At 37.8% G+C, this 25,966-nt stretch overlaps 1 long non-coding RNA gene across 1 annotated transcript; it reads left to right on the top strand.

Annotated features, from left to right (window-relative positions):
• The first annotated feature begins 11,816 nt into the window (after positions 1-11,816).
• LOC145534645 (uncharacterized) lies at positions 11,817-24,001 on the top strand. Its single transcript, XR_014074828.1, has 4 exons — positions 11,817-11,930; positions 18,794-18,987; positions 19,722-19,845; positions 23,848-24,001. It is a non-coding gene; the product is annotated as an uncharacterized LOC145534645 (long non-coding RNA).
• The last annotated feature ends 1,965 nt before the right edge of the window (positions 24,002-25,966 follow it).

Below are 25,966 nucleotides of genomic sequence, written 5' to 3'. Positions count from 1 at the left end.
CGCCAATGAAATGATGCTTTTGAACTGTGGTGTTGGAGAAGACTCTTGAGAGTCACTTGGACTGCAAGAAGCTCAAACCAGTCCATCCTAAAGGAGATCAGTCCTGAATATTCATTGGAAGGACTGATGTTGAAGCTGAAACTCCAATACTTTGGCTACCTGATGCAAAGAACTGACTCATCGGAAAAGATCCTAATGCTGGGAAAGATTGAAGGCAGGAGGAGAATGGGATGACAGAGGATGAGATGGTTGCATGGCATCCCTGACTCAATGGACATGAGTTTGAATAAACTCTGGGAGTTGGTAATGGACAGGGAGGCTTGGCATGCTGTCGTCTATGGGGTCGCAAAGAGTTGGACACGACTGAGTGACTGAACTGAACTGAACTGATCTTCAAGCTGGTGTCTCAGCTTCACCATTCAACAGCTAATGCTTTGCCTGCAAAAGGCCATCATCACTAAGTGGTGTGTTTTCTAGAGAACCAGTGTCCCTATTGTGCTGTCATGGGGAATTCCTTGATCCAAAGGCAATGATGTACAGGACCTGAAAATCAGTGGACCAAACATTCTGTAAGTCCTCAGCCTAGTTGGTAGTTGGTTGAGACTCTGGAGGAAGGAAATACAAGTTCTTGTCTGGATCTGGTGTCATGTCCAAGTCAGAGTGAATCATTGTCCCTTTGCAGGATGAAAGGTGCCTGACTTATCAACTTGCCACCAGAGAGTGGTTTGGTTTCCCGTGGAATGGTGTCATGTAAGGGCTTAGCATTGGGTTAAATGGCTGGAAGCATGGACGTTCCTCAGCAGCGGTGGCTAAGTCAGCCTATGTGAGTGGGGAGCATGCACCGTTGGGCTCACACATTGGTCCTATTGCTGGCCGTGTGATTTCTACACCCAGGAGGCGCTTTTGAAAATCCCGGAGTGGATGATGTAGACTGATGAGCATCACTAGGGCGTTACTTCTGTCAGCCTGTCTCATGTGGATATGCTCCAGTGGGCTTTGTCATGTGATACAAAGATGTTTACGCTTTGTCCCCCCGACCACATGCTCATCCATATGCCCCTTTCAAGACAGAGTTTGTCTCTTCAAGCCACATGTCGCTGAAAAACTGGACTCCTTTATGTATAAATACGAACATTAACCTTTATACCATACACGCGGAAATTAAAGAGGGTCATAATCCTAAATGTAGAACTTAAGATAGCAAACATGTTAAAAGAAGACATAGGACTTTGGGCTAGGCAAGTACATTTAAGGGAAAAATATCAAATAGAAAAGATATTGTAAATTGGATATCATCAAAACTTAAAATCTGTGCTCTTCAAAAAATACTACTAAGAGAATGAGAAGACCTGTCAGAGTCTGGGAGAAATATTTGGAAATCATATATAGGATAAAAGATTTGTATCCATAATGTGTAAAGTTTAATAAGAAGAGAGCAAACAATCCAAGTATAAAACAGTCAAGAAATTTGAATAGCCTTTTAATCAGATACATAAGGATGGCAAATAAGCAAAGGAAAATACATGTCAACATCATTAATCAGGAAGGAAATAAAAACTAAGACAACAATGAGGTGCCAATGAACCTGCATTAGAATAGCTAAAATTAAAAAGACAGACCATGTCAACACTGGTGAGGATATGGAAAAACTGAAATTCAAACACAGGTAGTGAAATGTAAAGCGTGAGGACCTCTTTGGAAAACAGTTTAGCAGTTTCTTAAAAAGTTAAACACACATAATCCAAACACTTTACTCCTATGTGCCTGGAAATAATGACAGCACAGGCCATATAATAACCTGTGCTTGCGTGTCCATTATGACTTTATTTTAACAACCAAACCTGGAAGCAACTAAATACCTACCAACAAGTCAGTGAACACAGGGATTATGCTTTACCTATGTAACAGAACCTACTTCTAATTGAAAATGAATGAATCCTTGCCACACACAACATAAATAAATTTCCAAAAAATTTATGCTCCATGAAAGAAACATGACAGAAAGAACAAAAGTTCTAGGATTTCATTTAAATAAAACCTTTAAGATGTAAAGTATCCTTTATTTTATATATTTATTTTTTGAGATGGGAGGAGGAAAGAGGAGAGGGAGATATTACCGGGAGGGGCTGGCATGAGAAAACATTTATGAATGATGAATATTACCATTTGCTTGATTATGCTCATTTTCATTGGTGTACACATGGGTATGTATGTTAAAATGTATTAAATCATACACCTTAAATATATATATGGGCTTCCCTGGTAGCTCAGCTGGTAAAGAATCTACCTGCAGTGCAGGAGACCCTGGATTGATCCCTGGATTAGGAAGATCCCCTGGAGAAGGGAACAGCTACCCACTCCAGTATTGTGGCCTGGAGAACTCCATGGACTGCATAGTTCATGGGGTCACCAAGAGTCAGACATGACTGAGCGACTTTCACTCACTCTAAATATATATAATTTATTGTAAATTGTTTCTCAATGATACAAAATTCTTTAAAAATTATAGAAGAAATGACAACTTGATAATGCTTACATTAAGGCAGTGTAATAACAGAGTGCTCTGGTATATTCAAAACAGTTCCTTTCTTCTCCTCCTTCAGGAAGCCCAAGGGGAATTTTGTCTGATATTTACATGGGAATCTGGTCAAGATCTAGCCTTAAACCTCAAGATACTGTGGGGCCCTCCCTATACCTGGGTCCCCTGGAGTGTGTAACTCTCAAAATTGTCCATACTGAGCCTATAGCAATTCATCCATTAAAGTTCAGGTTTTCCCACCCCAGCACTGGTTCCTGGGTAGTTTCTGTTACATCATTTTACATCCTAGCCAGTGATTTTACCAAGGTTGTGCCTTCAACATCTATTTCGAGAACTGCCTTTTTGAGAGTTTTACATTAACTGATTTCTTTTCCAACAGATTCTACTTATTTTTCATGGAAAAATGATCTCTTCTTGAATGTATAGTTCATAATATTATAAAATATTTAATTCAGTTAATATTAGAAATAAGAAACTCAGCTGACACAGGCAGGTTTTGAATAAACACAAATGAATCTTAGGCATGTAACTCAAGTGTTAGATTCAGGAGTATGTATACTCGCTCTAGAGAGTCATCTACCTGCTGTAAGAAGTTTATTTTCCTAGGGCATTGGCAAGCATATTTTACATACTGACCAAAGATAAAACCAGCAAGCAATTTAAATTGACTATAATTAAGAAATGTTCTATTATACTCTGGCTTGCAGTCTCATTACACAGAGACTTAATACCCGCATTAAAACTTCGGCTTAGATTTTATGGTGCAGCACTTGCTTCTACTGTTCATTAATCATTTTCACCTTTTTCTTTTTAACACAAAAAGTAATTTCTTGCAGTGATCCAAATTTCAAAGAAAAGACTGGATCCTCCCTGACATGTATGGCTTTCATAGTGATTATTTACAGCACACATCCAGTCAATGAAAAATAGATCTGCACTATCATACTTGGAATGGGAAGTAGGGAACCTCATGACCTCCCACCATTTTTACCATGACAGCTGCAATCCTAAAGAAGAACTATGCACATCGGGATAAATTTATGGAAGCCAAAGCACTTCCTGCCTCTCTTCACTCCTTAAAAATATAGCTATGCTTTGCCCAAATTAATGGTAGATTAATGGTCAATCTTCCTAAATTATTACACCACAGTAAAAAGGAACAAAAAATAAAAAGAGAGAAAAATCAACAACATTATTAAAATAAAAATGCATATTTCAGTGCTTTTTTTTTTTCCTAGCTTTTTTTCAGTGGAAGTTTCCAGTTTTCCAATAAAACAGTTGCCAAGGGAACCTCGTGCTAAACCAAAACTGCTGTCAAATGTCATCATTAAAGTGAGGAAACAGCCCCCATGGGAGTCTCCTCTGGGAGACACTATTCATTATTTTCTAAATCTGTAAAGCTATCGTTTCCAGGCTTTCTTTTGAGTACTGACACAGAAAGAAACAATCATAATTTGTAAGAGTGTCAGTGAAAACTACGCTCACCCTCTCCCCCAGAGCGCTGTTCTCAGACAAAGAGAAGATTACAGTGTGCACCTCCTATCATCCCCTTTAGAGCTGGAAAATATTAGTGGTCACTTTCAGATGGAGAGAAAACATTTTGAAACTAAGTTGAAGTAATCGCTTTTGTAACTACAGGAAGGGGTTACCTATTGATATGTAGGAAAGGAAAAGACTCAAGATAGGAAATTTTTATTTTTTTTTTTGTCATTGATCTTTCTTTTCTTTCTATTTAAAGCTGTAATATTTTGATAGCATTAGTTACATCCTATAAACTTTTGTACGTTGCATACCATCATTCAACATAGCTCTCCATTGTGATTTTTTTTTTTTGACCAATAGGTCATTTTTATTTTTATTGTATTTCTTTAATTAGTTTATTTTCTATTTTAACTTTAGAATATTGTATTTGTTTTGCCATACATTGACATGAATCCACCATGGGTGTACATGTGTTCTCCTTCCAGAACCCCCCTTCCACCTCCCTCCCCATCCCATCCCTCTGGGTCATCCCGGTGCACCAGCCCCGAGCACCCTGTATCATGAATTGACCCTGGACTGGCGATTTGTTTCACATATGATAATTTACATGTTTCCATGTCATTCTCCCATATCATCCCACCCTTGCCCTCTCCCATAGAGTCCATAATACTGTTATATTTATCTGTGTCTCTTTTGATGTCTCGCATACAGGGTTATCTTTACCGATTGACTAAATACCATATATGTGTGTTAGTATACCGTATTGGTGTTTTTCTTTCTGGCTTACTTCACTCTGTTCTACTTTTATTACTTGCTCCTGTGGCCTGAATTATTTGAGGAAAATGCTAAGTCCCTCGGGAAGTGTGAACTGCCCCACTAGTAAAGACTAGTGAGAACGTCCACTAAATCTCCCCAGCAAGGAGATGGATGCACACAGGGATGGAGATGAAACTAGGACAGAGAGATTCAGAACATGAATTTTGAGTTCACACCACCCAGGTTCTAATTTCAGCTCCAGCGTTCACTGGCTAGGTGACCTTGGGCAAATGACATCTCAGTGCCTCAGTTTCCTCAGCTGTTCTGTTCTCCCATGAACTGAACTGAGAGAAATGCTGAGTCCTTGGGGAAGTATGAACCACCCTGCTAGTGAAGACTTAGAGCGGTAAGGCTTCCAACAAGCCAAAGAAAAGATTGAGATGAAGGAAAAATAGGGAGTCGAGTAAAAGCGTGTTACTGACTGTCTCTGATGTACTGTTCCATAACATCCAAGCATCATTGGACCAATAGGTGGAGGATGTGTCAAAGCTGGTTGAGGTGTTTAGAGAGTCACGACATAGGAGGCAGATTCAAAGTTCAGGTTAGCAGGTTCATGTTCCCTATAATACTTTATCAAAATGTTTTTAAGCATCACTTTTTTTAGCTTCATCTTTTTTTCTTTACTCTTAAAGATAGGGATAATCATTTTGCTCGACGATAATCTTACTTGGGCATAATATAATGACTCTAAGCTTAAAATGAGCAAATATTTAATAACTGGGAGATGCTACTAACGTTTTAACATCATTGCTAAGATTTATATTTGGTAGAGGACAGGTTATTTGAAATATCCTCTTTAATTTTTTAAATTGAATAAAAAATGCTAAAACTGTTTAAGTGATAAAACTCCCATACTTACTTATGTGATTTAGCAAAGGACTTGAAATTATAATCAATGTATATGAAGCTGAGTGCTTTCTTATAATGAAATGATGTCTCTGTGGAAACGTGGCTATAATGACCCAGAGTCAGTGCATTAAGATATTCTTTGGATCATCTCTCTTTATTACTCATAATAAAAGATTTTAGTGCAGAAAAGCTTCAGATCATGGAAAAATCACAGTGGCACTAAAATTATTTTTCTTCTCTCAGTATACCATTATTGCCTGGTCCGTTGCTTAGGTCACTATTGTGCAAATTTTGAAGACCAGAGGGTAGCAATCTGCCCTAGGAGGGAATTTCCAGGTTTTCTGTATAATACATGAAAGGGAAGATTTGTTAAAGCTTTCTGGTTGGATAGGATTATTTTAAAGTGAGAACACTGCCAAAATTGAGGAATGAGAGAACTGGAAATCATAGAATCATTCTTCAGGAAGCAATCTTAAGCTACAATGACATGAAATTGACCACTAGACAGATCACGTGAGAGAACCAGGAGAAATAGTAGTAAGAGGGTCGGTTAGCTCTCCCCCACCACTCCTAGAGATATAAATTCAAATAACAGGGTACAAATAGAAAATTATTTCTTCTGAGATATATGAGAATAGACATAAATATTTAAAAGACACGCATATTTTAATATTCCTCTATAATTTAAATTTAGGTTAATATGTATAAATGTAAATAAAATGTTTTCATGTAGTAATTTCATTGTTGTTTAGTCACTAAGTCAATTCCGAATCTTTTGTGACCCCGTGGACTGTAGCCTACTGCTCCTCTGTTCATGGGATTTCCCAGGCAAGAATAGAATCCTGCAGTGGGTTACCACTTCCTTCTTCAGGGGATCTTCCCAACCCAGGGTTTGAACTCGAGTCTCCTGCATTGACAGGCAGATTCTTAACCAATGAGCCACCAGGGAAGCCACCCATCTAGTAATTAAAGAACACTTTATCATATAATAAATCATGCTTATTTACTTTCAAATAAGTCCTGCCATAAATTAAAAATATGGAAAACTAAGTCAAGCAAAAGGATTGATGTATTAGTGTACATTGTTCTGGTTTTAATGTAATTAATAGACAAAATTTTAACAGTGTATTCTTGTTGTTATTCAGTCACTCAGTCGTGTCTGACTCTTGGAGACCTCATGGACTGCAGCACACCAGGCTTCCCTATCCTTCACCATCACCTGGAGTTTGCTCAAACTCATGTCCATTGAGTTGGAGATGCCATCCAGCCATCTCATCCTCTGTCTTCCCCTTCTCCTCTTGCCTTCAGTCTTTCCCAGCATCAGGATCTTTTCCAATGAGTCTGCTGTTGGTATCAGGTGGCCAAAGTATTGGAGCTTCAGCTTCATCATCAGTCCTTCTAATGAATATTCAGAGTTGATTTCTTTGGGATTGACTGGTTTGATCTCCTTGTGGCCCAAGGGACTCTTAAGAGTCTTCTCCAGCACCACAGTTTGGAGGCATGAGTTCTTCTTAATATTAAAAAATATTAAGGCCAGTGCTTTTTTTTTAACATTAAGTGTATTATTTATATTTAAAAAAAAAAACACCTATGATGTGATCCTGTTGGCTGAGTCAATGATTTATACTGTCCTCATTGATCTCCTCTGTGAATTAATTGCTTGAAGAAAATTTTTTTGCTTGAATTAGTTATTACATTCTGTCAGACCGCTCCACCATGACCCATCCATCTTGGGTGGCCCCACACGGCATGGCTTAGTTTCATTGAGATAGACAAGGCTGTGGTCCGTGTGATCACATTAGCTAGTTTTCTGTAATTTTAGTTTCAGTGTGGAAAATTATGAAACAGATGAGAATACCAGACCATCTGACCTGTCTCTTGAGAAACCTGTATGCAGGTCAGGAAGCAACAGTTAGAACTGGACATGGAACAACACACTGGTTCCAAACAGGAAAAGGAGTACGTCAAGGCTGTATATTGTCACCCTGCTTATTTAACTTATATGCAGAGAACATCATGAGAAATGCTGGGCTGGAAGAAGCACAAGCTGGAATCAAGATTGCCAGGAGAAATATCAGTAACATCCAATAATGCGGATGACACCACCCTTATGGCAGAAAGTGAAGAAGAAATAAAGAGCCTCTTGATGAAAGTGAAAGAGGAGAGTGAAAAAGTTGACTTAAAGCTCAACATTCAGAAAACTAAGATCATGGCATCTGGTCCTATCACTTCATGGGAAATAGATGGGGAAACAGTGGAAACAGTGTCAGACTTTATTTTTGGGGGCTCCAAAATCACTGCTGATGGTGATTGCAGCCATGAAATTAAAAGACACTTACTCCTTGGAAGGAAGGTTATGGCCAACCTAGATAGCATATTTAAAAGCAGAGACATTGCTTTGCCAACAAAAGTCCGTCTAGTCAAGGCTATGGTTTTTCCAGTGGTCATGTATGGATGTGAGAGTTGGACGGTGAAGAAAGCTGAGCGCCGCAGAATTGATGCTTTTGAACTGTGGTGTTGGAGAAGACTCTTGAGATTCCCTTGGACTGCAAGGAGATCCAATCAATCCATCCTAAAAGAGATCAATCCTGGGTGTTCATTGGAAGGACTGATGTTGAAGCTGAAACTCCAATACTTTGGCCACCTCATGAGAAGAGTTGACTCATTGGAAAGGACCCTAATGCTGGGTAGGATTGGGGGCAGGAGGAGAAGGGGACGACAGAGGATGAGATGGTTGGATGGCATCACTGACTCGATGGACATGGGTTTGGGTGGACTCCAGGAGTTGGTGATGGACAGAGAGGCCTGGCGTGCTGCAATTCATGGGGTCGCAAAGAGTCAGACACGTCTGAGCAACTGAACTGAACTGAATTATTACATATTGCTAACGAGCCAGTGGGTCAAAATTCCTTAATGTTTTCATTAGAATTATGATCTTATCTGAAGAAACACTTGTTTAAAATATTCTGCATGAATTCATAAATTTTTATGTAGTTTAAATCTTGAATTTACTTACATATTTAGGATATATTCCCAGGTAAAAAAATGATCATATTATTCAGTCTAAATCAAAGCTTTCTGTGTGTATGTGTTTGTTGCTCATTCATGTCTGACTCTTTGCCACCCCATGGACTATAGTCCGCCAGGTTTCTCTGTCCATGGGATTCCTCAGGTTTTGTAAATAACTCCAGTTTTATGTTGAAATGACTTTTATTCTTCACAGTATGGTAAATGAGAAATCTTTTCTATTTTACAAAACCAATAGAAATTACCAGACAGTTTAGTTCAGTTAAATATTTTAAACAGAAATCAATGAACGTTATAGGAAAAATTAAGAAAGAATTTAGACCTTTGATAACTTCTATTTATAATAATCATTACCAGGTTTACCAGCCTATATAGGGCTGTTAGTTATAATTCCAAAATAAACTTATGACTTATGAATATTTTTAAAATAGTAAAATACAAATCTACAACCTAGGAAAAAAAACTTCAATTAATTTATTCTTTCTTTTATAAAAAAACTTATATCCCAATGAAGTCATCTGTACTTCAGAGAGTAAAGCAAAAATAGATATAAAAAATAAGAAGAACAATTAATCTCATAACCAATACATAATTTTAGTTAAATTTAGTTAAATATAAGTGAATTTAGTAAATATGAGTTTAAAAATATTTGTTTAATATTTAGCATTAATATTTAACATTAATATTTAATATTTATTTATTACTTAGTTTTATACATTTTTTATGTAAAACAACTTCAATGGTTACATAGAACTTTTATGATCAAACCAGTGTTTGATAAGATACCATTGTTGTTGTCGTTATTTAGTCACTAAGTCATGTCCCATAATTTCTGTGACCTCATGGACTGTAGTCCACAAAGCTCCTTTGCCCATGGGATTTCTCAGGCAAGAATACTGGAGCAGGTAACCAAGATTTTATCTGTTTCTTTATCTTTGAGATCTAACATTATCCAGTCCACAGAACAAGCTCTAATTCAAATTTGTGGAATTTCAATCACCATTCTTCTGGTTATTTAGCTGTAGGTTTTGGGATAATAACTTCTTTATGCCTTAGCTTCATTTTAATAAGATAATAATAACAGTAAAACCTAGACCTTAGTTTTGTTCTGGGGATTAAATTAGTTAATAATGTAAAGTTTCTCAGGACTGTGATTGTGAAGTGTTAATAGTAAACATTTACTCTAATATGTTGTAATGAAAATGTGTGAAAGAGTCGCTCAGTCGTGTCCAACTCTTTGTGTTCCCATTTAACTAAATCTTAGGGAAGTCAGAGATTATTTACTGAAAAGAAATGACTAGAAGACATGCACCAATAGAAATCATAGAAAGAAAACCATTCAGAATTCACAGGTCAGTTTGCACTCTGTCAGTGCCCCAAAGTGACTGTTTCTCAACATTCCACTGGAATTGTATTTATTTGCTAATATCAGAAAGAACATGGTTCTACTTGCATTTCTTAACAAGATTAACAATGTCGAACAACTTTTGTACAAGCTCCTTAGAATGTGCATTCCTTTTTCTCATCATTTGTACCTTTATTCTATTTACATCTACATTTTGTGTGTGTGTGACAGGCTACAACTAAATCTACATCTTTCTGCCCAAGTATCTGATTTTTCAGAGTTGTGAATACATTTTCTGCAACAATTTTTCTTTATATTCGGCTGCTTCAGGTCTCAGTTGCATCCTGCGGGGTCTTTCCCTGTGGCTCGTGGGCTGTCCAGCTGTGGCTCAGGGGCTCAGTAGTTGCAGCGCCCAGACTTAGTTGCTCTGTGGCATGTGGGATCTTAGTTCCCCGACCAGGGGTCCGACCTGTGTTCCCTGCACTACAAGGCAGATTCTTAACCACTGGACCACCGGCAGAGTTCCCTCCCCGCTACAATGTTGGAACTACTCTTTCTCCACTTTTTAAACTTCTTTTTCCGTTTTTATGATGTGTATTGTCATATAAAAGTACTTGTAGGGAATTGTTACTGCTCTTTTGTTGTTCTACCTTTGTCATTGTGCTTATTTAATATACTTCAACCAAATATTTTATATCCATATCCATTTGTAGCCCTTTCGATAAGTGTTGATTTCTCTTTATTAAAAATTTTATGAGATGTTTTATGTTGAATATTTGTTATACAAATATTTTGTATATTTTGTTATACAATTTTTAATAAGCCAGTCATCTAATCACTTTGTGTAAAATAAACCGTGGAGATCTACATTGAAAGAATAAAATAGCAAGGCCAAACAGTTATTCTGTATCTATGCTTAATTATTAGAAAATAGATTGATATAACATAATCATATATTAACTACTTTGAAATACATGTTTTTATACTGAGTATTTTCAAATATGCCATCTTATTGATAGAAAATCAAATATTTATTGTCATCATCCAGGCAAAATATGATACAGGCATAACAATATCAGGGGGAAACGTGAAATAAGAGTAAATTGCCAAAGTCGTGGGGTCATGATGTGGAAGACTCCACTTCTTGTGACAGCAATTTGGAGGAAATTTTCTGCCAAACAGATCAGTAACTTTGATGCTCAGGACAAACCATGCTAGATCCCGCACTCTCTCAACAGCTTTACAGTTCATTATGTAGCTCACAGGTCAGTGTAATCAATAACACTCACCATCTGTCCTTCTATTTAACTAGATTTTTCTTGCTAACTAGATGCCAAAATCGTTTGTTTTAGTACTGCTGAAGGAATGCATTTATCCAGCAGCTGTTTATCATTTGTAGCTCTAAGTCACTGCTTCAGGTCTGAGAAACAGCAGTTCACAAAATAAACAAAAACCCCAGCCTTTTTATTATTATGGTTGGAGGGAAGCACATAATAATCTTTAGAAAGTAAATACATGGGATATATTGCACGTTAGATGGTGAAAACGGCCTGTCCATGGAGAAAAGTGGGCTGAGAGGACTGATGCGAAAGAGCCACGGATCAGGCCTTGTGATGACCTTGGGACTTTAAATAAGCAAATGAGGTAAGAGAGGTTGGAAAGTGAAAGTGCAAGTCGCTCAGTCGTGTCCTACTCTTGGCGACCCCGTGGACTATACCGTCCATGGAAGTCTCCAGGCCGGAAGTGAAGGTCTGAGCAGAGACCGGAAGCCCTGTAGGTGCGGCAGGGGCGGCCTCCGGGCTAACGGGGAACCGGAGAAACGGCCCAGGAGGAGGCCCTGTGCTGTGGTGGGGAGGCCGGGCTCCCGGAAAGGTGAGGCAGCCCGCGACGACCGGGACAGGGAGGGGTTTAGGCATCAGCTCAGAGAGGTTAAGGGAAGGGGGCATGTCGATGCATGCAGCATATCAACCGACACACAAGAGCTCACAGACAAAAGCCCCATCGCTCTGTTCCAGCCCCAGCCTCAACCCTCCGAGCCCTAGTTAGATGGTGTTGATGGCTGAGAGGCCTGAGGAACACGGAAGGACTAACTCTACTCCAAAACTTGGTGAACAAGCGTGAACCCGACCAAGCGGCTCAGTGAGGAAGAGGAATGATTCCCGTGGTTGCACAGTGTGGCACCGGATCAAATCCTTGAGCTCACGGGGCAGAGGGGCCCTCCCGGGAGGGTAAAGATCTCAGCGTGGAGCTGCGCAGAGCGTTTCAGCACTCACTGCCTGGAGAAATAGCAGGACTACAGGAAGCCACGCGGGCAGGAAAGGGAAAAACTCAGCGAGCAAAAGGGAGTCATGAAGATGTGGTTTGAAATCATTTCAGTTAGTAAAAGTATACCAAGACTGTATTTGAATACAGAGATTTCAAAAGTACATTTCTGTTTTGAAAGATAGAAAAAATAGCTGGATCTTTAGATAAATGAAGACCTTAGCTTAATAACTAAGCTAAAATTCTAAACATGCTTACATATTTATATTACTGATAGTGATGACTGTAGTCCCCATAGTTTGAAATTTCACTTTAGCAAAAGCACTCAAAAAGTGTTATTTCCAATAACACCCATAGCTTTGTGGGTTTGCTACCCATCCATATTGGAAAAAATTGTAATTCTAATTTTTCTATCATTTAAAAATGCAGTGTTTTTAATAAAAGTAGATAAAACTAAAGCAGTATACTTCTTTGCTGCTTGTTATAAAACAGTTTATAAGATAGATGAAAGAGAAAGAACAGCCCTTGTGACTATGGTTTTAAATAGTGAAAGATATTAGAGATAATCACACAATTCCCATACTAGTCATAGCAGTCAAGCCTTATTCCACGAAAGGGTGTATTACTGTGAAATGACTAAAAATACTTCTGAAGTTGGATAAACCTTGGGTGGAGCATACAAAAATATTTCCTATAGAACAGAATATTTTTAACACGTGGTTTAAGTTTTATTAGTAAGAAAATAAATGGAAGATACCACGAAATACCTGGCTTAACAACTCAGTTTATGATTTTGAGTCTAGCTAAGGCTTAATATATATTCCAAACACATACTGTTAAACCATATGAAATACAGTTAACACATTTATTCTTTATTGTATTTATTTCAGAGGGTAGACATGAATTTTTTCCAAATGTTTATAGTTGTAGAAAACATACTCTTTAAAAAGGTTTATTTTCCAAGCTATTGTTATTTCAAGTGAGTTAAATGCCAATTTGGGGGGAGAGAATATAACTGTAAATATGGAAAGGCATACAAAATAGCACTCAAAAGCAAGACAAACTGTATTAGGTCCAAAATATTATCAATTTTATTCTTTTGAATATATTTTCAAATATGATTTGTTCAAAGATTATTTTCTTGTTGAAACTCAATTTCTATTTAGACAGAGAAAAAGCTCTTATGGGGAATACAATACAGCACGATTGCTTCAAATTATACCAACCCATGTATTGGTATTTTGCTAGGAAAAATCAATGGCAGCAGCCAACTCTTTACAATAGTTTCATTAAAAATCACATCTGTGGTCTGATATTTTCTTTCCTAAGTCAAAGAAAAGAACACTCTTACTTTATGTTGTTTGACCAGCTACCAGCTTCAATTAAAATTCTTGGCTGGATATATTCTCTCTGAAGGAGAGGAAATCAAAATGTATTACTTATCTGGATCTAAAAGAACAGTTGGAATATTGGTGGCTTAATAGTTGACACCTTTATATCCTGATATTAATTATCTTTTATGATATATTAAAATATTTGAAAAAATTATGTAAAACATATTTGGTTTATTTGGTGCTTGAAATAAATATGAAGAAGCTATTTGCTCTTAGGATGCTTTTTTCTTAAGGAAATGTCAAATGTCTTATCTCAGTTTTACTCTCTAAAGTGAGAATTTAAGTTATTTATTCATTCAAAGACATGTATTCAATTTTACTGTTTCACTGTGCTAGGCAGTGGTGAAACCACATTGAGTTCGATAGAGGAGTTAAAACAGGTGTATTTCGTCTTTCTTATGAAGGACCTATCAGGGAAGCAACCAGTCGGAGAATATTACAAATAAATATAAAGCTTAAACTTTGAAAATCATATCCCAGAAAGTTGTTGTATTTTCTAAGACCATATGATGATACATTTTAGACTAAAAGTAAGAAAAATTGGGGGAGAAATTTTGCAGAGAAAGTGATGATGAGTAGAAAGAGGGCAGGAGGTGACTAAGCAAACAGGAAGTGACCTAATTCAGGGAAACTTCTAGACCATGGCCAATGGGGCACAAAAGGTGCGGATTCCAGGTGGTGTCGGGAAGCACTGAATAGCAGGTGGTCCCTGTCAGCCAATGCAGACCACTTAACTTTCTGATCTTCGTTGTTCGGAAGAGCAGTGGGAATTAATTACAGCAGGCTTTTTGTTGTAATCAGATTTCCATTTGCAAAGAGCACTGCAGTGGCAATGTGGAAAGTAACTGTCAGTCACCTGTTCCATAGTGAAAGAGAAAGAAAGTGTTAGTCACTCAGTTGTGTCTGACTCTTTGTGACCCCATGGACTGTAGCTCACCAGGCTCCTCTGTTCCTGGAATTCTCTAGGCAAGAATACTGGAGTCGGTAGCCATTCCCTTCTCCAGGAGATCTTCTTGACCCAGGGACTGAACCTGGTTCTCCTGCATTGCAGGCAGATTCTTTACCATCTGAAATACAGGGAATGCTGGCCCCATTTGAATGACTGTCATTCAGGCCAATAGCTAACACACTCTTGAGTCCCAGCTTGAACTAAAAGCCATGAGATCTGGCTTGCCTGGCAGCTTTGAAGGTAACCTTTAACGTATTTTGAAATTCCAGGAGAACTTAAATCCACATCAGGGAATAGTTGACCGAGGAAAGTGAGGAACAGAGCAGCTGGGATTCCCATCTGCCTGTTTCCTCTAGTATCACCCCCAGATGCCAGACGCCTGAATATAACGAAAAGGCTGAGGAAGGAGGCATTTGCCCCATTCTGCTTCCAGCTTGCCTGTCTCAGCTGGCTCATGGGTCTCCTGCTGTTTAATTGCAGTTTTCACTATGAGCTCCCTTGGTTCTCAGGCCTTCAAACTCAGATGGAATCACTCCATCAACTCTCTTGGGGCTCTGTCTTGCAGGGGGACTTCTCAGCCTCCATAATCTTGTGGGCAACTCCTCATAATAAATCTCTTTATTTATATATATGAATCAATATATGAAAATATAAATATATAATATGAATATATGAATCACATATATGTATATATGAAGCATAATATATGTGCATAATATGATTATATATACAATCATAATATATGATTGTATATATAATCATATATACATCTTCATTTATATAATGTACTTCTTCATATATATATTCTGTTTCCCTGGAGAACCCTGATTACGATGACCATTGGCTTTTGTAGGTAAATTCCCAGCTTAGTGGAAGAAGTTTTGACAGAGAAATGGTTGGCAATTTGAGTACAAGGAGGAATATGTGAAAAGTAGGGAGAAAAGACAGATCACAGCAAACTCTTTGGAAAAGTTTGGTTATAGTGCCTAAAAATATGCCTTGAGAAAAACTAGGTTACCCAAATTATTCAATGTTAACAGAAATGCCCATAGACATCATAGAAAAGATCTGTTAAAATTATAGTCTAATATATAAATTTTAAAAATCTGTGAAGGATTCTTTAGTATGATAGTCAATAGATGCAGTCTTGTTAGAAAAAAATATAGAAGTAGAAGAAGAAAGGAAAGCTACTTAATTCATATTAATTATATCAGACCACTTCGCAATGACATATAAGTCAAAGCCCTCGAAACATTATGATCTACTTGGACATATAAAGTTACTAGAATAAAAAAATCAATTATAAAGACCTATTTGATAAGTACATACCATTGCTGGAGTATTCTGAGGGACAATTATTTTCCTGGAAAAAAAAATCTGGTTTAAAAATGTCCTACATTTTATTCTAGCTGAGGCTATCCAAAGGCAGATCTATTCTTTATAAAGACACCAGTCTCAATTAGTGTCTGACCTAGGTCAAATCATATTTTTTGGTAGCTGCTTAATGAGGAAAATAATACAAAATGTCTTACAAGATTTTGGAAGCTTAGTTGCATGCCGACGAAATGACATTTAGAAAACTTGTTAAAGTGAATATAAAAGGGTATTGCATTAAGTTCTAGTTACTATTTTGCTGAAGAAAAATCATCTCATCCTTACAATTAAGATCATTTTTACCATGATCATTCAAGCAAGTTATTTTGGGTGATGTAACATCACATACTTAATAAAGTAAACTATGACAACAGTTGTAATGGACAATGTCCAAGGATTTTCTAGCAACTGGACAAAGAAACCAAGTAACATAATTGAGGTGATAACTTTGCATATCGAGGACACTGCATTTTTAATAAAATACGCAGGTACTTCCCAGGGATTTATCACCTGAGAACATGTATCATAAAATTATTTTTGTCTAGTCAGTCAGTGTTTACTGAGTGTGAATCAAAAATGGTTTAAATTTTTATACATTTGCAATTAGCAAATAACCTTACCTACCATTTTCACCGAAATGAACATTAGTGTTAAGAGAAGCATTATCATGTCCAATATTGTCTGTATGGGCTTCCCAGGTGGCACTAGTGGTAAAGAATCTGCCTGCCAATGCATGAGATAAAGGAGACTTGGGTTCAACCCCTGGGTTGGGAAGATCCCCTAGAGGAGGAAATGGCAACCCACTCCAGTATTCTTGCCTGGAGAATCCCATGGACAGAGGAGCCTGACGGGCTACAGTCCATGGAGTCACAAGTGTCAGACATGACTCAGCGACAGAGCACACACACATTGTCTGTATGAACAACTCTCACTAAGTAACTGAGGACTCTGTGACTATAGAGTAATATCTGTGTTGCATTTATTTAGTTTCTGTATGCATTCATTAGTACATTTAAGTTGTAATTTTGCTTAAAAGTACTGTTTTTACTAAAAGAAATTATAGCAGTTATCAACATGTGCCTCTAGGATGTGCCTACCATGATGAGTACAATTAAGGGCTCCAGTTACAGAGCTCTGAAATCCAGCAAACACTGCTTTCAGATCCAGTCTCCCAGCCAATAAAAGCACATCAGCAGAGAGGAGATCCCACTGATGGGGAACTTTGACTCAAGAGCTCTCCACTGCACTTGCCAAGACTTTCCTAGGACTGCACTGCAATCTACAGCCCTTCTCTTGCACACAGGTCAGAGCAGCATCTGATAGCTCTCCTGGTCACTTCCAGTCTTCTCTCAATTTCATCTTAGAAGTGGGTACCAAGCCCCCGCCACATATATTGCAAATTTAATTCCATCTTGGTGCATGCTTGTTGGGGCACCTGGACTAATACATTTATCATTCAGGATGACTTCATGAAAAATTATATAACTTAGAATTTTTAGATCTATGAGGCATCTTAGAGATCATTCCGTTTCACACAGGCAAAGGGAAAAAATAAAGCCTGCTCCGATACTTTGGCCACATGATGCAAAGAGCTGACACCCTGGAAAAGATTCTGATGCTGGGAAAGATCGAAGTTAAAAGGAAAAGTGGGTGGCAGAGGATGAGATAGCGCTCAATGCACATCAATCTGAGCAAACTCCAGGAGAGAGTGAAGGACAGGGAGGCCTGGCGAACTGCAGTCCATGGGGTCACAGAGAGTCGGACATGACTCAGCAAGTAAACAATAACAACAGAGGTTGAATGAATTTTCCAAGTATGTATGGTTTTTGGAAAAATCTAGGACCAAGTCAGTTGATCCTTCCTGTATTTTAAATCCAATACTAACAAAATACAACTGTAGGCAGAAGGTGAATTGTGTCCCAAAGCAGACTTGTGTCTGTATCATCTCTGAGATGAAAAGGTACCATTATTAGAGTAGCATTAAGAATTGTTTCTAGCAGCCCTAATAAACCAATTGTTAAAGTGTCATCACCCAAAAGAAAATAATGCACGTGAACTCATGAAGCCTGTTACGGGACTCCATTACTTCTCAGAAAGATCCTAAATGATAAGATTTCTTTGATTTTAACACTTTCATGTACTGTTGTGTGCACTCTCTTTGATTTATTTCAGTGCACTGTCATCATTAAATATTTTCTCATTGATGAAGTTTATCAAATGGATATTTTTTATAATTTCCTACAAATTAACATTATTAAAGAAAAATTAAGCATTAGACTTCCAGTAACCATTGGAACAAACTATAAGATGCACTAAATTCACACTCGGTCCAGTCCGCCTCACCCAGGGGTTAGACACTGACTGCACCTTGATGCTTCTTCCCTCTAGTGTTTGTTCAATGTCCGTTTCAAAGTTGGATTTAAAGACAAGATGCCACAGGAAAAATCACAGGAAATAGTCAGTTTTCTGGAAACCGGTTGTTTTTTCTCTTTGAACATCATATCCTATTTTCAGTATTTTTTCACAAATACACACAAAACAGTGAAACACTACTTCCATTTTGTTAAGTTCACTTAGTTTATTCAAGAGTTGCAAAGAACATTTTATTTAATAAAAATATTCATACTTTCTAGATTATAAGTATATATTGTGTAAAATTAAATTAGAAAAATATAAAACATATATTTGACATTTAATAATATCACTTGGAAGGCTTTCCTGGTGGCTCAGTATTAAAGAATTCACCTGCAATGCAGGAGTTGCAGGTTCAGTCCCTGGGTTGGGGAAAATCCCCTGCACAAGAAAATAGCAACCCACTCCAGCATTCTTTCCTGGAGAATCGATGGACAGAGGAGCCTGGTGTGCTACGGTGTCGCAAGAATCAGACACGACTTACCGACCAAACCACTACCACCACTAAACCACCACACCGAGATCACTATTCTCCCAGGTAGGAAGAAGTAAGCTTGCTTATAATTTAAGGACCAAAATTTATTGAACAAATTCTAATTTCTGCTTTTGAGGTTACAACTCAATGCTCCATTATTTCTTAAATGTTTCTTAAATAAAATAAAAAGGAAACACCAAGAAAAGCCTTTGTGTTAGATGAACCATAGTCCCACATTTTAAATTGTCTCAAGCTATAATAATTTATTAAAATAGGTGTTTAACCTCGGAAAGAAAATGATAATTCAGTGCTAATTTGCATATTAATAAATGTGTTTGGACCTAGAAATGGTTAGCTAGTTAATATAATTAAAGGCTATGCTGCTTAATATAATTCACACCAAGTCCAATGAGATAGGTAATACTATATTTATCAACAGAAAAAGATGACAATTCTCAAAGAATTTAAGTACTTTCTCAAGGTTATGCAGCTATTTAGTTGTGAAGTTATATATTTATACAGATGCACTTCAGATTATATGCGTGTTCTTCCCAATATAATACTGATTCTAAAATTGGGTTCCAAGGATGTATTCTAGCTCGTTTTTCTTTCTGAGAAGCTTCTTTTTTAATTATATGCTTTCATTTTGATGATAATATAAAGCTGATGAATAAGCCTGTTGTGGATGGTGAGAATGACCACTAAATGTCTCATTGCTGATACAAGTCTAGTGCTTTTCTTTGCACCTGTGTTTATGATCAGTGTGCAGCCAAATGATTCTGTGTTTTATTTCTTAGCAAATCAAGAAACAAGGGACTGCATTTAGTATCCAAGTGATAACTTCATAGTACATGAAAATCGAGTGAACAATGCTGTAAATGTGAAAACAGAGGAAAACTGGATTACCACTCATATAACATGGTACTGAAAGAATACAGATGGCAATATTTTTATAGTTGACTGAGAAAATTATTATCATCTTGAGATTCATTCATGCTGTGCTAATTGTTACTTACTTCTTTTTTATTGCTGAGTAGTATTTCATTGTTTGAATATACCATGCTTTGTTTTTTAATACATTGACTTAGTGACAAATATTTGGACTACTTCCCATTGGGATTATTAAACATAAGGCTTCTATGATCATCAACATACAAACCATGGTTTGGAAATTATTCTTTGGCGAGATTTAAAGGCCCTCTTGCTTCTGTGGTACAACTGGGAGAAAGTCTTTTTTTCCCCCCAAGGATGTGATCCTCTTTGCTTTCTGCATCATAGAAAAAACCATCCCATTTTTGGGGTCGATCTCTCTCGGAGTGCTTCCAGAATGAGGAATAGGAGTCTTCAAGCTCCAGAGACAAGCTTTCTGCCCATTCTCCTTTCCACCTCCCATACTCTGAAAACTCTTTCTAGCCTTAAAAGAAAAAAAAAGTCAGCTGCTTTGTTTCTGTGCAAAACCTATCTTCCTCAATAGGCTTCGGCTGACACACCAAGGGTGTTGCCAGCAAGGACACTTCTCTCTGCAACGCCCCTGTGGGTGGGGGCTGCAGAGCAGGCTACAGGTCTGAAGGAGACCAGGAGAGGAATATGGGGTGGGGGGAGACTATGGGATACCATTTAGGAACATTTTAGAAATAAGTGTTTGTACCTAGTTTTACATTTCTACATGTTTTAATAGTATTTTTAAGGGAAGTAATAATAGTAATCAGTGAGAAATTTTTTGCTTTAGAAGCAGTTCATAGACTCCATAAATTTGGGTCATTTCACAGTACTATAAGGATTCCTTGGGACTGCTCTGGTGGTTCAGACAGCAAAGAATCTGCCGGCAGTGCGGGAGACCTTGGCTCAATCCCTGGATTGGGAAGATTCCTTGAAGGAGAAAATGGCAACCCATTCCAGGATTCTTGCCTGGAGTATCCCATGGACAGAGGAGCCTGGCCGACTACAGTGCATGAGGTTGCTAAGATTCCAACACAACTGAGAGACTAACACACACACACTAGGATTCCTCAGTGATTAAGTAAAGCTTTTGCTGATCAAGGACTTTATGATCTCAAGTAGACAGGGGCGGTAATGGACATACCGTTAAGCAAAGGTAATACTTAAAATGTTTAAAACTGGAGCAATGTGGGGCTCAACAATTAAGAACAGACAGTTCGGGGTGGAGGAGGGAAGGATTGAGAATTTGGGATTAGCAGATGCAAACTAGTATAAATAGAAAGGATAAACAATGTCCTACTATAGAACACAAGGAAGTAGCGTCAATATCCAGTGGTAAACCATGATGGAAAAGAATACGAAGAAGAATATATATGTATAGCTGAGTCACTTTGCTGTACAGCAGAAATTAACACAACATTGTAAATCAACTATACTTCAGTAATATATAAAAGCACAGACAGTGGATATCAACAATTGATAAGACCACAGAGTGAACCCCAGCTGAACATCGGCCTTGCCTAAGGGTAGTGGCACAAAGTTTATAACATGTTTTTCGTGTATGCTTTCATTGATACAGCTTAGCATAGCCAGAGTATTTTTAATCATCATTTTAGGTAATGAGCCCTCAGGAATACAATTGTATTGGAAACTCATCTTTTGTGTCCCAAGTTTTTATGATACTGCAGTTCTTGTGTTTTCAACATCATCTCCCAGACTTGTTCCAGAATATGCAATCATTTTTGAAAGCAGAATGACTCATTTTTGTCTCTTCTCAAACTTTTACAAGATATTTTCACAGGTTTAATATTTGGCTTAGAAATTGTGCCTCCTACCTCAATCTGCTAATAAATCGAGAGCAGAGGGGATAATTTTGAACTTTTAAATAAATTAGAAGGTAATTCAGAACTAGGGATTAGCTCTTATAAAAGCAGAGTGTTTTATCTCGGAGAACATCTTCCATCCTTCTTATCCAGATTTCAATTTGTAGAGAGTTTTCAGCTTTCAGCTCTCCTCCTCGCCTCTGTGTTCTTTTATTCTGATTTCTCAGGGCAGTGCTGGGCTGCATAGCAGGTGGTTGATGTAGGCTGCAGGTCTTTCAAAAGAGCAGTTATCACATTTTTCAACAGCTCAGGTAGTAGAAATTTGCTTTCCTCACAGTATCCTTTTTTTTTTTTTGAAAGGTAGATTTTTGCCAACTGTAAATGGAACTCAAACCCCTGGGAGTTTAAACTCATTTCTAGGTTTGAAATCTACATTATTCAGATGGGCTTGAAACATGCAAAAATCATTTCCTTTACTGCTCAGGGATGTCTGAGAGGCTCCAAATCTGAGCCAAAACAAGAAGGTTGCCAGGAATAGAGAAACATGTTAATATTTTATTAGTGTTATTCTTTCTATTATATTAGTCATGAAGGGCCCCAACAGCCTTAAATAATTTTCAATACTTCAGAATATATGGTATTTTTTAATGATTTTTTTGTAAAATACATTTCCAATCTCCACTAAGAAAACATGAGATTTTCTTTATCTCAGTTTTACATATTAACCCTTCAGAATGTGTTAATAGTATCTTTTCCTATTTTATCTAAAATCTATTATTTTAAAAATAGCATTTTTAAATATCTTTCATTAGGCCATCCAAAGGAGAGTAGAATTTGATGCCCAAAATATACCTCTGCTGCAGAAGGATTATTTCAGGCTGATTATTTTTAAGAAACAGTAGACAGAGAAGCTCTGAAAGTTGAGTAGAAGTTATTCATTTGTAAGGGAAATTGACATTTATGAAGAGAATTCCATGTGGAAGGGTGTCTTTCTCTCTGCACCAAGAGGAAGAGGAGGAGGACCAAATCTCTAGAAACTCGAATCCATGCAGCAAAGTGAAGTGAAGTGAAGTCGCTCAGTCATGTCCGACTCTTTGCAACCCCATGGGCTTAGCCTACTAGGCTCCTCCATCCATGGGATTTTCCAGGCAAGAATACTAGAGTGGAGTGCCATTTCCTTCTCCGGGGGATCTTCCCAACCCAGGAATTGAACCCATGTCTCCCACATTGTAGGCAGACGCTTTACAGTCTGAGCCACCAGGGAAGTTCAAGGATTTAAATCTGCATTACAACCTTGCCTGTGTTTATTATGCTTTTCCTGGCCCCCCCCCCCCGGCTGCCCCCACTCCAACATCTTCTATCCGGTGACAATATTTAAGGTGATGGCTTGGGTCATTTCAGGGTGTTGCTCAGTTTTCCTGGTGGTCTCCCGGGTATAATGGTGGTGAACGTGTGATTACACTTCTGTTGTTTTTTTGTTTTTTTGTTCTTTTCCCCTCCTGTTAATTTCTCTTTTATTACAGAGAAGTCTTAGCTGAGAACTTAAAAGGATAGAGTGAAGTTTATTTTTTCCTCCCTACATGTCATAAATAACAGACTTAACCATCAGCAGTAGCATCCGCAGGAATAGAGACATGGTATCTCCAAGGCAACTTGTGGGATAAAAGAAACAAAAGCACAATGTAAGAGCTCTGAAGTTAGTTTTTTCACTGTCGTATTGAGGACTGTAGCCCAGAACAGCTCTCAGATAGCTCTGAGGAGCTCTACCCTGGAGAAGTGGGTTGGGGGTCAGTATATATATGATTTTGGCAAAAAGGTGAATGCAATCAAGCACACATCTAAGTAGCAGGTTGCTAGAAGGGATGTCTCAGTTAAGATTTTAGTGTTTTTCTAAGTACGGAAGATGCAAGACATTTTTAAATATATATATATATATATATATATATATATATGACATGTCAGGGAGATAAGTCCCCCAAAGTTAATACTTCCTTAAATGGCTCTCTTGATAGTGACTAACTTTACAATTTCTAAGCTTCGAACATCATTTCTCCCCATTGTAATTAAGACGTTTTGCTGTATTTTTTTTTCATGTTGTATTTTTCTAATGTGTATTACTCATCAGTTTATCAACTTCAGTTCTGTCTGTTTTTATTTTCAGTTTTCCTGAAACCCCAATCCTGCCTTCATAGACAGAGTTGTCATAATTGAATAACAAGAGAAAAGTGAAACCACAAAACCACATCTTCAGGTGGGGAATCTGCAAACGTTTTCTGTTAAAGGTCAGATAATAAATATGTTAGATTTTGTGGCCACACAGCCTGGTAGCGGTGCTGCTTCTGCTTCTGCTCCCTCTTGTTCTTCTTATCATTATTATCCCTTAAAAATGTGAAGACGGCTTGTACCTACCACAGAGAGACGCCCGCTCCCCGATACCTGTCACCTCTCACTCTCACAGTATGGCACCTGGCCCCCACCTTCCACCGAACACTGAGTTCATGGTTCACTTTCAGGATTCATGTATGGAAGTATAAGCAGCTTTAGCCTGAACCCCCCCTGGGAAATAACTACATCCTACAACTTAGTGCTCGACTAAAGGTTCTTTGGCATTTAGTCTTACAGATTCCACAATGTTAGTTAGGTAACAGTTCTTTCCCCCACCCCATTTAGTGAGGAGGTTGTTTCATACATTTTTAATCCAGTAACATTGTTCTGACACATTCTGCATTCTATCATGAGATTCTCCAACTTCCTAAAGGTTTTCTTAAAATATTTATTATTATTTGTATACATCAAGTTTCATTCTTTCTAAGTTCCAGAGATGCATGATGTCATGTGTAGACCATTACAGTAGACTGTGTGTGCTAAGTCGCTTCAGTCGTTTCCAACTCTCTACGACCCGATGGCCTGTAGCCCACCAGACCCCTCTGTCCATGTGATTCTCTAGCAGGAATGCTGGAGTGGGTTGCCATTCCTTTTTCCAGGGGATCGTCCTGATCCAGGGATTGAACCCACATCTCTTATGTCTCCTGCATTGGCAAGTGAGTTCTTTACCACTAGCACCACCTGAGAGACCCTACAGTAGACTACAAAATAGTTTCATTCATCTTGAAAGAATTCTGTGTTTTATCTAGTCTGCAGCATCCTCCCAAACCCAGAATATCTTGTACCCAGTTCTGTTTACCATCTCGATGTTTTCAGCTTTTCCAGAATGTCCTATAAATAAATTCATGCAGCCTTTTCAGACTGGCCTCTTTCCCTTAGCATCATGCATTTAAGATAAATCTATGTCTATATATGCATGGACTCATAGCCCACACCTTTTTATTGTTGAGTGGTGTTGTATTTTAGGGATATCCTAAAGTTTATTTCTCCATTCATCTATTGCAGAACATCTTGGTTGCTTCCAGTTTTTTGCCAATTGAGAATAAACTACTGTACACATTTGCAAATAGGTTTTGGTGTAGATCTAGATTTTCATATCAGTAGGGTAAATACTCAGAAGCATGATGGTTGGATAGTGCTCCATGATTGAATTCAGCTTCATGTGAAACTGCCCAACTGCTTTCCAAGTTCCTATACTGTTTGTATTCCCACTGGTAATACATGAACATTCCTTTTACTCTGCATCTCACCAGCAATTGATACTGTCAGTTTTTGGATGGGGGCCATGCTAGGAAGTATATAGTAGTAACTCATCATTGTTATTCACTTTCCCTGATGACAAAAGCCATCAAACATCTTTTCATGGGTTCTCTGTAATCTCTATATCTTCTCTGGTGAAATGTCTGTTTAGATTTTGGCCCATTTTTAATTGGGCTGCTTGTTTTTTATTACTGAGTTTTAAATGTACTTTGTGTATTTCTGGGACAAATGCCTTGCCAGATATTTTTTGATAGTATTGCTAACCAGTCTGTGCCTTGAGTTTTCATTCTCTTAACAGGATGTTTCAGAAAGCTGAGCTTTTTAACTTTAATAACTTCCAAATAATCATCTTTTTTATTTCATGTAGCATGACTTTTTATTTTTTTTGTATTTTATCTAAAGACTCGTTATTAATCTCAGGGTCACATAGATTTTCTCCTGGAAATTTTACAATGCTACATTTAGATACAGATTTGCTTTGAGTGACTTTTGTGAAAAGTGGGAAGTGAGGGTCTAGGTTTATTTTTTGCATATGGACATCCAGTTGTTCCAGCGTTATTTGTTGAAAAGACTGTCCTTTCTGTACCCAATGTCCTTTGTCAAAAATCAGTTGAATATATTTGTGTGGGTGCATT

Source organism: Giraffa tippelskirchi, chromosome 14 (genome assembly GCF_054371585.1).
Source record: "Giraffa tippelskirchi isolate mGirTip1 chromosome 14, T2T-mGirTip1v1.2.pri, whole genome shotgun sequence".
Classification (NCBI taxonomy): Eukaryota; Metazoa; Chordata; class Mammalia; order Artiodactyla; family Giraffidae; genus Giraffa; species Giraffa tippelskirchi.
Note: the sequence above shows the minus strand (reverse complement) of the source record. Positions and strands in the feature narration are given on the sequence as shown.